The sequence below is a fragment of the Nicotiana tomentosiformis genome, chromosome 11 (genome assembly GCF_000390325.3).
Source record: "Nicotiana tomentosiformis chromosome 11, ASM39032v3, whole genome shotgun sequence".
In the NCBI taxonomy this organism is placed as follows: Eukaryota; Viridiplantae; Streptophyta; class Magnoliopsida; order Solanales; family Solanaceae; genus Nicotiana; species Nicotiana tomentosiformis.
This window is the reverse complement of record NC_090822.1, coordinates 89,071,674-89,084,466: the sequence shown is the minus strand read 5'-3', so window position 1 is coordinate 89,084,466 and position 12,793 is coordinate 89,071,674. Positions and strand designations below refer to the sequence as shown.

Here is a 12,793-nt window from a genome sequence, read left to right as displayed (position 1 = left end):
TGCTTAGTTGAATTACCTTCTTTCCTTAATTTGAATTAAATCTTTAACTGTAAGATTCTTGGTGTAAATTCATGTTTCCTTCGATTACCTATTACATATTTACTTTGGGACTACGAGGCGGTTCCTTGGGAGATCCCCTTGTACTGTATATTTACTTTGGGACTACGAGGCGTTTACTCGGGAGACCCCCATGTACTGCATATTTACTTTGGGACTACGAGGTATTTACTCGGGAGATCCCCTTGTACTGCATATTTACTATGGGACTACGAGGCGTTTGCTCGGGAGATCCCCTGTCTTGCATATTTACTTTGGGACTACGAGGCGGTACTTCGAGAGATCTCCCTTGTCATGCATATTTACATTTGGGGCTACGAGGTGGTACCTCGGGAGTGCTCCTGTTGCTTACTTCTATTTACGGTGCTGATATTTTCTGAAACTTCTTATTGTTTAAATTCTCATTCATTTAAAATTATTATTATGTCTTCTACCTTACTTTTCTATTAAAACAGTAGGGACCTGACCTGACCTCGTCATTACTCTACCAAGGTTAGGCTTGGGAGTTACTGGGTACCGTTATGGTGTACTCATAATACACTTCTGCACATTTTTTAGTGTAGATCCAGGTTCTTCCCAGCAGAGCAAATACCAGTGAGTTGGACCGCACATGGAGACTTCAAGGTACATCTGCCAGCGTCGCAGACCTCAGTCCCCCTCTACCCTTACTATGGTTTTTTCCTTATTTTCTTTAGACTCCGATGTATAGAGACACTTAGTATTTGCTCTTAGAAGCTTGTGACTTATTTTCACCGGGTTTTGGGAGTTGTAATTATTGAATGGAAGTTTTATATTTATATATCCTGTGTTGATATTGGAGTTCAGTTTATTATTCATTGATTCCGCAAATTGTTAGGCTTACCTAGTCTTAGATACTAGGTGTCATCACAACGTAAAAATAGAGTCGTGACAAGTTGGTATCAGAGCTCTAGGTTCATAGGTTTTATGAGTCACAAACAGGTTTAGTAGAGTCTCGCGGATCGGTACAGAGACGTCTATACTTATCTTTGGGAGGCTATGGAACTGTTAGGAAAAGTTTCACTTTCTTTGATTCCTTATCTTGCGAGATTTTGACTTCGGATTCTAAACTTCTGTCTTTCTATTCTCTCACATATGGTGAGGACACGTACAGCTAGATCGGACGTTCAGACACTCACGCCCCCTGCTAGAGCTGGGAGAGGCCGGGGCCGGGGTAGAGGCCGAGGACATCCATGTGGTGCAGCCAGAGCACCCGCATGATCTGCTACAAAGGAGCCACCAGTAGTTCTAGTTGAAGGGCAGGCACCTGAGACGCTTGTTATGGCACCAGCCCTCCACGAGTCTCTAGCCCAGTTCCCGAGCATATTCAGTACCTTGGCTCAGGCTGGATTGATACCACTTGCTCCTACCACATCTCAAGCCAGGGGAGGAGCACAGACTCATGTCGCTGGTACCCCAGAATAACAGGTTCAGGTAGACCAGGATTCAGAGATCATACCGATACAACCAGTAGCTCCAGTTCAACCCGAGGTTAGCGCAGCAGCTTCTGAGGCAGAGTAGCTCAGGATTGAGAGGTACAAGAAGTACCACCCGCCTACTTTTAGTGGCTTAGCGTCAGAGGGTGCCCAGCACTTTCTTGAGGAGTGCCACTGTATCCTCCGTACTATGGGTGTTGCGGAGACTAGTGGGGTTTCTTTCACTAGATTCCAGCTTAGAGGAGCGGCCTATCAGTGGTGGCATGTATACTAGTTGGATAGTCCGACTGAGGCAGCTTCGCTCACTTGGAGTCAGTTCTCAGATATGTTCTTGAGGGAGTATGTTCCCATAGTCTTAGAGATGCTTGGCACGCAGAGTTTGAGCAGTTGTGCCAGGATTCTATGACCGTGTCAGAGTATGCGGTCTAATTCAGTGACTTGGCCAGGCATGCACCATCCTTGGTTGCTACTGTCCAAGAGCGAGTTCGTCGGTTTATTGAGGGGCTCAACCCAATATCAGATTGAGCATGGCCCTAGAGTTGGAGATGGATATTGCGTATCAGTAGGCAGCGGGGATTGTTAGGAGGTTAGAGGGCATGCTGACTCGGGATAGAGAAGAGAGAGGCCAAGAGGTCTCGAGAGTCTGGCACTTACAGTGGTACTCATGCCCCAACTACAACTCGTCAGGGCAAAGGTTATATGGGTCGCCTTGTTCATTCAGCACTTCCAGCTACCAGCGGTGCTCCGGCCACTACTAGGCCCCAGGATCCTTATTATGCACCACCAGTGTCTAATGTGCCTCATGTACGGGGTGCTTCCAGTGGTCAGTCCAGTTGATCAGGCCCGAGCCAGTCACAACAGCCACGTCCTCCGAGAGCTTGTTTTGAGTGTGGCGACACTCGTCATTTGGTGTGGGATTGCCCCAGATTCAAGAGGGGTGCACCTCCACAGATTTCTCAGGAACCAGCTACCACCCCACTCGTACAACCAACTAGATGTGGAGGTCGGTCAGGTAGAGGTCGCCCTAGAGGGGGAGGCCAGGCTAGATATTACGCCATTTCTGCTAGGAAAGAGGCAGTTGCTTCAAATTCTATTATCATATGTATTGTTCCGGTATGTCAAAGAGATGCATCAGTCTTATTTGATCCAGGCTCCACTTATTCCTATGTGTCATCTTCTTTTGCTTCATATTTGGGTGTATGTAGCGATTCTCTGAGTTCACCTGTTTATGTATCTACACCCGTGGGTGATTCTAATTGTTGTTGACCGTGAGTATCAGTCATGTTTGATTGTTCTTAGTGGTTTTGAGACCATAGCCAATTTATTATTACTCAGTATGGTAGATTTTGATGTTATTTTGGGCATGGGCTGATTGTCGCCCTATCACGCTATCCTTGATTGTCATTCCAAGACGGTGACGTTGGCTATGCCAGGTCTACCACGAATATAGTGGAGTGGTATATTGGATCATGTTCCTAGCAAGGTTGTTTCATTTCTTAAAGCTCAGCAAATGGTTGAGAAGGGGTGTGGTGCATATCTGGCCTATGTGAGAGATGTTAGTATTGATACTCCTACCATCGAGTTGGTCCCGGTAGTGAGGGACTATTCAGATGTATTCCCGGTGGAACTTCCGGGCATGCCGCTCGACAGAGATATTGAATTCGACATTGATTTGTTACCGGGCACTCAGCCCATTTCTATTCTACCTTATCGGATGGCCCCAGAAGAGTTGAAAGAGTTAAGGGAACAGTTGCAAGAGTTGCTCGATAAGGGCTTCATTCGGCCCAGTATATCGCCTTGGGGTGCTCCTGTCTTGTTTGTGAAGAAGAAGGATGGTTCTATGCGAATGTGTATTGATTATTGCCACTGGAACAAGGTTTTGGTGAAGAACATGTATCCATTGCCACGTATTGATGACCTATTTGATCAACTTCAGGGTTCCAGAGTGTTCTTTAAGATTGACTTGCGTTCAGGCTATCATCAGTTGAAGAATCAGGAGTCGGATATCCCGAAGACTGCTTTCAAGACTCGGTATGGTCATTACGAGTTCCTTGTGATGTCTTTTGAGCTGACCAACGCCCCAACAATATTCATGCACTTGATGAACAGTGTGTTTCAGCCCTATCTTGACTCTTTCGTCATTGTGTTTATTGATGACATTCTGGTGTACTCCCGGAGTCGGGAGGATCATGACAGCACCTGAGGACTGTGCTTCAGACCTTGAGAGAGAAGAAGTTATATGCAAAATTTTTGAAGTGTGAATTCTAGCTAGACTCATTGGCATTTTTGGGTCATGTAGTATCGAAGGAGGGGATCAAGGTAGACCCTAAGAAGATTGAAGCAGTGTAGAGTTGGCCTAGACCATCCCCAACTATGGAGATCCAAAGTTTTCTTGGTTTGACGGGGTATCACCATCGATTTGTAGAAGGTTTCTCGTCTATTGCAGCACCTATGACCAGATTGACCCAGAAGGGTGCTCCGTTCAGGTGGACCGAGGATTGTGAGTAGAGCTTTCAAAAGCTCAAGACTTCTTTGACTACATCCTCAGTATTAGTGTTGCCTACTAGATCGGGTTCCTATACGGTGTATTGTGATGCGTCGTGCATTGGTCTCGGCGCGGTGTTGATACAGGACGGTAGGATGATTGCCTACACGTCCAGACAGTTGAAGGTGCATTAGAAGAATTATCATGTCCACTACCTTGAGTTAGCAGCTATTGTTCATGCCTTGAAGATCTGGAGGCACTACTTGTATGGTGTTCCTTGTGAGGTTTTCACCGATCACCGGAGTCTGAAGCATCTATTTAAACAGAAAGATCTTAACTTGTGGTAGCGGAGATGGTTGGAGTTGCTTAAGGATTATGACATCACCATTCTCTATTATCCCGGGAAGGCCAATGTGGTGGCCGATGCCTTGAGTCGCAAGGTGGAGAGTTTGGGCAACTTAGCATATCTACCAGTAGCAGAGAGGCCTTTAGCCTTGGATGTTGCCAACCAGTTTGTCAGATTGGATGTTTCTGAGCAGAGCCGAGTTTTGGCTTGTGTGGTTTCTCAATCTTCTCTTTATGATCGTATGAGAGAGCGTCAGTATGATGACCCCCATCTGCTTGTCCTGAAGGACACAGTTCAGCACGGTGATGCCAAGGACGTCACTATTAGAGATGATGGTGTATTACGGATGCATGACAGGCTATGTGTGCATAATGTTGATGGTTTGCGTGAGTTGAACCTCCAAGAGGCTCACAGTTCGTGGTACTCCATTCATCCAGGTGCCGCGAAGATGTATCAGGATTTGAGGCAACACTATTAGTGTAGGCGGATAAAGAAGGACATAGTGGAATATGTAGCTCGTTGCCTAAATTGTAAGTAGATGAAGTATGAGCATCAACGACCGGGTGGATTGCTTCAGAATTTAGAGATCTCGGAGTGGAAATGGGAGCGGATCACTATGGATTTCGTTGTTGGGTTCCCACAGACTCAGAGAAAGTTCGATGCAACTTGGGTGATTGTAGATAGATTGACCAAGTCAGCTCATTTCATTTATATAGTTACTACTTACTCTTCGGAGCAACTGGCTTAGATTTACATTCGCAAGATTGTCAGGCTTCATGGCGTACCGGTATCTATCATATCTGACCGGGGTACACAGTTTACATCACGGTTGTGGAGAGCCGTACAATGTGAGTTGGGTTCTCGTGTGGAGTTGAATACAGTATTTTACCCTCAGACGGATGGACAGTCTGAACGCACTATTACGATATTGGAGGATATGCTTTGTGCGTGTGCGATTGATTTTGGGGGTGCTTGGGATCAATTCTTTCCACTTGCGGAGTTTTCCTACAACAACAGTTATCAGTCAAGCATTGAGATGGCGTCGTATGAGACTTTGTATGGTAGACGGTGCCGGTCTCCAGTGGGTTTGTTCGAGCCGGATGAGGCTAGGCTATTGGGTACAGACTTGGTTCAGTATGCCTTGGAGAAACTTAAATTGATTCAGGATCTACTTTATACAGCCAAGTCCAAGCAGAAGAGTTATGCGGATCAGAAGGTTCGCGACCTTGCATTAATGGTTGGGGAGCAGGTCTTGCTCCATGTTTCGCCCATGAAGGGTGTTATCAGGTTCGGGAAGAAGGGCAAGTTGAGCCCTAGGTATATTGGGCCTTTTGAGATTCTTGAGAGGGTTGGAGAGGTGGCTTAGAGACTTGCACTATCACCCAATCTCTCTGCAGTTCATCCAGTATTCCATGTTTTCATCATCCGGAGGTATCACGGTGATCCGTCTCATGTGTTAGACTTCAGCTCAGTCCAGTTGGACAAGGATCTATCTTATGTTGAGGAGCCAGTGGCCATTTTGGACAGGCAGGTTCGAAAGTTGAGGTCAAAAAATCACGTCAGCGAAGGTGCAGTAGGGGGGTCATCCGGTCGAGAAGGAGACTTGGGAGACCGAGCATGATATGTACAGCAGTTATCCTCATCTTTTCACCACTTCAGGTATGTCTCTATACTCGTTTGAGGATGAACGTTTGTTTTAAGAGGGGGAGGATGTAACGACCCGACCGGTCATTTTGAGAGAATTAGCCTCAAACCCTTAAGTATTTCTTCCTTTATTTCATCTTTGGGTTTTATGACTTGTCGGGAGGATTTGTCTTTGGTTTCGGAGTGAAATGAGACACATAGTCCCTAAAATGGAAGTTTAAGTCTTAGGAATTGACCGTAGTTCAAACTGCATGAATATGACTCCGTAATGGAGTTGTGGCGGTTGCTATAGCTCTGTAGGGTGATTTTGGACTTAGTAGTGTATTCGGATGTTGAATTGGAGGTCCGTAGGTCATTTTAGCATTAATTGGCGAAAGTTGGAAATATGATAATTTTTGAGAAGTTTGACCGGGAGTGGACTTTTTGATATCGAGTTTCGTGAATACTTCGGGTGTTATAATTCTCTCGAGCAACTACCACAATTTACTAGACGAATCTTCTCGAACTACGCTAGTTGGCACTAATTCACCACTCACTACGATTGCACCAAGGTTTCATTATCTCTAATCCCACCTTTAAACCCTCCTGTCACGACCTAAAATCCACCTAGTCGTGATGGCACCTAAATTAACCCGTTAGGTAAGCCAATTAACAACTAACCAATTTAAATGAGATTTATTATGAAAGAAATGATATTACAACTACTTTTATACAAGAACTTCCCAATGACTGGTAGTACAAATCATGAGCTTCTAAGATTAGAATTTACAAAACTGGTGTGAAATACAAATACGTCATCCGTTTGAAATATACATGAACAAATTAAAAAATATAAAGCTACCATGAACAAGAGGCATCAATGGCTGGAACTCAGGTACATCTTCAGATCCAGCTCCCATCGTACGCAGCAACATCAGTATCAAAAATCTGCACGCAAGGTGCAGAAGTATAGTATAAGTACAATCGATCACATGTACTCAATAAGTAATAAACCTAACCTTAGGTTGAAAGTAGTGATGAGCTGGTACACAAGTCAAAGACCAACACCAATAGCCAACATCGACTCATAAAATATAATAAAAAGTGGTACAAGAAATAACTCAGAAATATAATGTTAAGCTCGTCCACAATTCCAAAAAAATAGGCATGCTTTTCAAGTATATCAGTGAAAACCCAAATCTTTTACCGAAAGCACCAAAATATGAGTAAGTTTGTAAAATCATGATTTTCCTTATGAAACTTTTCAACATGTAAAGTTTCATTATCAAATGGCATGAGAAAAAGTACATCTTTATGCATGCACGTCAATGTGTTTGAGAAGTCATGAATGACGTGATACCGTGCAGCATGAGGAAAAATGCGTCTCTATGCTTGTATGTCAAATGTGCATGCCAATGCAGTACAACATAGTGAACAACCATATGCATACTCTCAGAGTATCAATCCACTCAGTCCTCCCAATCACTCGGCACTCGCACTCGCACTCAATAGGCACCTGATCTCACTAGAGGTGTGTGCAGACTACGGAGGGGCTCCTTCAGCCCAAGTGCTATAATCCACACGGACAACTCACGTGCTATAGTATCAATATCTCAAAATCAGGCCCTCGGCCTCACTCAGTCATCAATCTCTCCAGTCTCTCGGGCTCACAATGTCATGAAACTAGCCCAAAATGATGATATGATGTATCAATAAATAACAACAGAGACTGAGATATGATATGCAATGAATGAATATGACTGAGTATGAAATTACAATATAAGCAAATAACCCAACAGTAGTAATGACCGCAGTGGGTCCCAACAGGATAAGTATATAGTATAGACATAGTTTCTAACATGAATCACAGCTCGATAACTCTAGTACATAAAGATTTCATGATTACAGATAAGTTCAGGTAACTACACAGCACCACAGAAATAACGGAGTCACAGCTCACATGGTGTACGCCCACACGCCCGTCACTAGCATGTGCATCACCTCAAAACCAAACACATAACACGTATTATCAGGGTTCATATCCTCAACTCCAAGATTAGAAGAGTTACTTACCTCGAACAAGCCGAGTCCAATATCGAGCAAGCTAAACAATGCTCCCAAAATTCCATTCTACACGTATCAACTTTAGAATGGCCCGAATTTAGTTACAATTAATTTGATTCAGTCGACACAAATTATAGGGATTAATTCCATATAGAAATACTAACTTTCCAACAAAATCCGAAATTGCACTCAAAAATCACCCGTGGGAACCACATCTCGAAATCCGAAAAAAGTTACAAAATATGAATGCCCATTCAACCAAGAGTCCAACCATACCAAATTTACCAAATTATGACAACAACTCGACCTTCAAATCCCCAAATCTCATTTTCCAATCCCTAGGCCCAAATCCTCTAATTACACATCAAAAATATGTAATCTAGTCGGAATACTCAATGATAATTTAATATTATTGACTAACAATGATAACAAGTGACTTACCTCAAGTTTTCCCATAAAATCCCTCTGAAACATCGCCCCAAACAGTGTGTTTGAACTCCAAAATGACAAAAATGTCAGACCCTTCTGTTTTTGTAGCATGCCCAACGTTTCTGCTTCTACTAAGTACTTAACCACATCTGCGGTCTCGCAGATGCGAGCTGCTCCCCGCTTTTGCAGCTTCTTTTGCTTATGCGGATAAGAGGTTCTCTTCTGCGGCCTCGCATTTGCAGAATCCAAGCCGCTTCTGCGATGAGGCCCCTCCCTACTCACTTCTACTTCTGCAATCAACTCGTCGTAGGTGCGAGTCCGCTTTTGCGGTCCTGCGTGCGCACCTGCGACCCCTACCCTTGCCAAGCCAATTCCTCTTTTGCACAACCAAGCTCGCTTCTGCGAGCTCGCACCTACGAGCCAATTTCCGCACGTGCGATTGCATCAGTAGACAACAACAAGTTTCAATTGTTCTAAGTCCAAATTTGATCTGTTAACCATCCGAAACTCACTCGAGGCCCCCGGGACCTCAACCAAATACACCAACAAGTCCTAAAATATCATACGAACTTAGCTGAACCTCTAAATCACATCAAATAACGCTAAAACTATGAATCATACCCCAATTCAAGCTTGATGATACTAAGAATTTTCAAATTCTACATTCAATGCCGGAACGTAACAAATCAAGTCCGATTGACCTCAAATTTTTCACACAAGTCATAAATGACATAATGGATGTATTCCAGCTTCCAGAATAAGATTTCGACCCCAATATCAAAAATTTAACTCCCCGGTCAAACTTCCAAACTTATATTTTTATTTTAGCCAATTCAAGCCTAATTTAACTACGGACTTTCAAATAATTTTTCAGACATGCTCCTAAGTTCAAAATTACCATACGGAGTTATTGGAATCATCAAAACTCTATTCTGGGGTTGTTTACACATAGTTAACATCCGATCAACTATTTCAACTTAAGTTTAACCCTTGGAACTAAGTGTTCCAATTCATTCCAAAACCTCACCGGACCCGAACCAATTATCCTAACAAGTCACATAACAACTGTAAGGCATAAATTGAGCAGTAAATAGGGGAATGAGGTGTAATACTCAAAACGAATGACCGAGTAGTTACACCTCCGTATTGATCTCTCACATACGTTAGAAGTGATGTTGTTCAATAACTACCTAAATGCGTACTCTCTCTCGAGCAATATACACACTAAATAGGCACAGTTAATTGATGGTCATTCAATCAACAACAATAAACACGTAGTTGAACAATTAGAGGAATCCAACGACTCAATTATATAAAAATATAACAAGAATTTATCCTACAAAAGGTTCTATCAAAACTCTAGATAACAAATTAGCTATTCATAATAGTATGCAAAACTACAATACTAGAATTCATAACCAATAATGAAAATAGGAAGAAAGAAGTGAAAAACTCATAGAAGAATTCGCCACCTTGCTCCTGGTGTGTTCTTACCTCCTTAGGCCGAATCCCTTCTCAAAAATGTCCTCCTTAGTGGAGTCTGACCCTAAAAAATAGCTCTCCCTCTTTAGACATGTTTAGGGAGTATTTATAGGCTAGGGTTCAAGTCCTAGAGTCCAAATCCGGGTCTGGGTCTTTTAACCCGCAACTTTTAACTACCGTGCTATAGACCTCGCGAAGCCTGGTCTATAGTGCAGTCGACTTGGCTATAGACCTCGCGAAGCCTAGTCTGTTGCACGGTTTGGGTACTTGATGCTTTTGGCCCTTTTCTTGCGTTTTTGTCCTCTTATTGTGCAACTTTCGTTCGATGATTTATTCTGATGTTCCTACATATAATACAACATAATTTAGCGTAATTTTCATACAATAACTCACTAAACCAACAAAATATAGAGCGAGTAATGTGTTAAAAATATAGTATTTTGGCCTAACATCAGTAAGTTTGATGAAATCAATGATAAAGTGAGAACATGATTCAAAAAGAAAAAAGAAAATATACAATTTGGTGCACAAAAATCAACATATTAAAAATATCGAAAAAGAAATTCTTAAAACAAACTCTAGTTTTCATCAACCTCCAAACGCGACCCCCCCCCCCCAAAAAAAATAAAGAAACCAAAAATATCACAAAATTAGAGTAAAAAAGTAAGCTTTTTTTCACCAAATCAATCAGACATAATGTACTTAGAGAATGTATTGCAACAACATATAGCAGGATTGGTGGATCGATTAAATTCCAGAATTCTAGATTAGTCCACTCTCTTAAAGGAGGTACATCTAATTAGATTATGCGCATCAGTGCTTTATGCAGCTATCCATTAGGAGATGCTGATATTTTAAGCGTAATTTTTTCAACAATTAATATTGATAAAGTTTTCCCCTAACTTCATAACATCAAAATGCAAGATATGTATTTTAGTGAGTGTACCTACAGTAGAAGAAATGAAGAGAAATAATTATAAAATTCATGTAATAGATAAACATGCTTCAAGTTACCATTAATCTCTATCGTGCAACCTTGAATTTCATAAAAATCCTCTTAAAAGGAAACAAACGCAACTACAAAATTTAAGCAAATAACCAAAATAACAAAATCTCAAAATAAAAAAGTGACAGTGTTAGTAAGAACGTCAACCTACCCTTTGTTAGGCTTCTATATTGTGCAGCCAGTGCTTAGAGCCATCGGACGTGAGTGTTCTACTGTAGAGATACAAATATTCCCTTAACATGTAAAAGTGCTAAAGTCAAAATGGTTACTCAAAGAATAAAGAGAAACTGCATAATACATATGTTGAGGATTTATACATGGCAACTTCTTTATTGTTTGTTTTTTTAGTTCAGATTGAACTAGGAATTAGGATACTCCAACGAATCATACCATTTCCGCTAATTATACTCATCTATATAGAGTGTTATTGCGATAGTGCAATAGTAGCATTGTCACAGAAAAGTCATCTTTTAATTCAGCTCTATTCGCTCATTGTTGCACTAAAAAGGATTTTGTTTTGTCCGGCGACATTAGTCTATATAATTTTTCAGCGCCTAGCCCTTCTGTTAGCAGTTTGTTTTTCAATTTGATTATTTTTATGATTTCAAGAGAGAATTAGTAAATATATATGAAGGGGAACGGAAGAAATTGATGGTTGATGGAAATGGAGAACTATTTTTTCCATCTTACTATCATCAATGTGTGATGAGAATGCAAATTACAAGTATGAGAACCTGTCCAATGAATGTAAGTAGAAATAAGTGAGAGAGGCAGGAGTGGATGAATCTGTCTTCCATTGAAACAACAATACAAGTAACAGTTGAGAAAAGTTTTGAATGTTGAATCTGATTCACGATCACATGTCCATGGGATCATCTCCAAAAGACAGTATGATTTTTGTTGATAATGAAATGCATTTTGATTTTCTATTTTTCTTGAGTTTCTTCTGAATAAGAGAACTTATACTCTACTTTGGCACTGCAATTTGGTTTGATTTTCTCTATTTTCAACTTCTTAGGCGAAAACGAAAAGTTAGGAGTGAACTTCGAATAAACCATGACGCAGAAAAAATAGAAAGAGAAATCGTATCAAAGCAACAAATAAAATTTTTTAGCCCAAATTTTTTATTTCTCCTTCCCTCTATAGACATAATAATGTCACCATATAACAACAACAACCAAAATTTCAGCCATGAAATTAAAAATTGTTAAGAGATGTTTCAAAGAAAAAAGAATAGAGAGACAATCATACCTGAAATTGCAAGAGATGGAAGAAAAAATGAAGAGAGATAAAAGTATTCTTGAAAGTCTGAAGATCTGAAAAGGGTACTTCTCTGCTCTGTTGGAATAGAAAAGATAGTTCTAGACCAACTTTAGTGTGTCGAATGTGTTTACCCTAAAAACGGATAACAATTGAATTTATACGCAGTTTTAAGGATACGTGATATAACTTGGCACAATTTGAGAAAAAAATAAATAAATATATATATATTAAAATTGACTGTGAAAGAAACAAATGCAAACCAAACGAATCGAATAACCTTGGCCCTCAAGTTCGATAACCATCAAACCAAGTGAAGATTCAACTGATATAAGAACAAAGTAGCAAGATATTGGAAGTTAGAAAAAGGCAGTATATTGCTTTGTATTGCATGAATATGATGAGTCTTATAAATGATCAGACCCCCTTTATATAATAGGGGAGTCCTACTCTTGATACAATCTAAATACACTAAGGAATCCCATGATAGACTAATAAATCGGCCACTTCTTGATATGTGCCGGGATTTCCACCGCGGTCCTCGCCCGATTACGGATATTTCAGCTTTCCGTTGTGTGGCTCGATAA

General features: G+C 41.1%; 1 long non-coding RNA gene across 4 annotated transcripts in view; it reads right to left on the bottom strand.

The window, feature by feature from the left end:
- The window catches only part of LOC138900783 (uncharacterized), a 38,695-nt gene extending 26,358 nt beyond the window's left edge, over positions 1-12,337 (bottom strand). Inside the window, exons 1-3 of one of the 4 annotated variants that reach the window (XR_011412054.1) lie at positions 12,198-12,337; positions 11,098-11,179; positions 9,701-10,284 (exon numbers count right to left, since the gene is read on the bottom strand). This is a non-coding gene — a long non-coding RNA (uncharacterized lncRNA). Of the gene's footprint in view, positions 1-9,700; positions 10,285-11,093; positions 11,180-12,197 lie in introns of those variants that run through there. The other 3 variants (XR_011412052.1, XR_011412053.1, XR_011412051.1) reach the window with 3 other exon arrangements.
- Between the last annotated feature and the right edge of the window lie 456 nt (positions 12,338-12,793).